This window comes from Cucurbita moschata, unplaced genomic scaffold (genome assembly GCF_002738365.1).
Source record: "Cucurbita moschata cultivar Rifu unplaced genomic scaffold, Cmos_1.0 Cmo_Scf00076, whole genome shotgun sequence".
In the NCBI taxonomy this organism is placed as follows: Eukaryota; Viridiplantae; Streptophyta; class Magnoliopsida; order Cucurbitales; family Cucurbitaceae; genus Cucurbita; species Cucurbita moschata.
The window spans coordinates 43,117-44,796 of record NW_019268592.1 but is presented as its reverse complement, the minus strand read 5'-3'; the positions used below and the strand labels follow the sequence as shown (position 1 = coordinate 44,796).

Below are 1,680 nucleotides of genomic sequence, written 5' to 3'. Positions count from 1 at the left end.
CATCAATGGAATAGCAAAAACGAAACAACAACAATAATTTTAAAGTAATGAAAATGCTTTGATTTAACAAAAGACTACAATTAAATAGAAAATGCAACTATCTTGACTTCATTCCCATGGCCTGCACAATGACAACTATTGGATGAAAGTCCCACGTTCGAAAATACATTAAACATTTTCAAAAATATCTTTCAACTTTTAAAATATTTTAAAAATACTCTTAAATTTGAGTAATACCTTTTAAACATGAATGGACTTTAACTCTAATGGCTGAGCTAGGTATCTATGCTTAACAATCTTGACTAGAGTGTGTGGGAGACTACTTTGCCGTGCCCTGTACCAATGTTAATTGAATGAATGGACACCACCAACCAACAAGTTCGTGCTTCGAATCTATAGGCCATCAAGTATCTAATTTGGATTTTAAGTTTTACACGACAATAAATATATATATTTTTTCATTTTCTTTTGACTATGGTTTATGTTAGGGTCATTTAAAAATGAATTAAGGTAGACAAAAGAATAGTAGTTGTGGGTAACTCATGAGGGCTAAAATAGTAATTTTTGTCGGGCTTGGATGAGTTTCAACAAAACATCCACATCCCTTGGGGATAAACAGAGACTTAGAAATTATGGTAAATACAGGTTTCTTGGGGGAAAATCAGAGAAATACAAACTTCCAATTCCACCATTAATTTTAATTATCTCAAATAAATTAATCCATAATATATATATATACACACATATACATACATATATATATACATATATGTATATATCTCAAGGCTACCATTTGTACAAGGCTACCATTAGTTCGTGGCCGTAAAGCTTGTTTCCTTCCAGAAAAAGTACTTCGTTGGGTATGACCAATGCCTAGTTTATTTGAGATTCAACTGTTCATAGGCGAGTGAGAGAGATATTGCAACACAACCATTGATGAACAACTTAGCGAAACAATAAATAACATTTAGTTATCAATTACGTTTGGATTAAGAGAGGGAGATGGAACCATAACTTCAGTTAGTTCCATCTAACTTGATTTCTATTCTTCAATTGGCATTATTAAATACATAAAGGTTCCAAATCTAAAACGAAATATCATTGTCTCTCGCTAGTTTTCAAGCAATATACATAAAAAAAGAAAAGAAAGCAAGGGCATTATGAGTACGATCCAATCAAGTTTCTTGATTTCTACAATTTTGATGCTATTATTGTTAGATTTTACCGTCGATGCTCAATCTAGTGCCGATGTTGTTTTTCCTTTGAAAAGATATGGTAACATAGTGCCTGGTACTGACATCACGAAGGTAAATATACAGTATGAACAGCAATATTATCACTAGTTGAGTTGATCAATTGTTTGCTAATTTTTGTTACTTGTGACATGTAGGCTTTAGCAAATGCATGGAAGGATGCATGCACGTCCAATCGTTCTAGTGCGATTGTTATTCCGGGAGGGATATTTAAAGTAAAGGATGGGATACTTAAAGGACCTTGTAATAGCCCAATTGACTTTCAACTTGGAGGAACATTGCAGGCACCAAAAAGTCTTTAGGGAGATAATTGGATTACTTTTGAACATATTGATAGATTGACATTATCAGGTGAAGGAGTTTTTGATGGCCAAGGAAAGGCAGCTTGGAAAAAGAATGATTGCCATAAACGCATAAATTGTGCCCA

The 1,680-nt window shown here is 33.3% G+C and overlaps 1 pseudogene; it reads left to right on the top strand.

The window, feature by feature from the left end:
• The window catches only part of LOC111438503, a 4,692-nt pseudogene that overhangs the window by 695 nt on the left and 2,317 nt on the right, over positions 1-1,680 (top strand).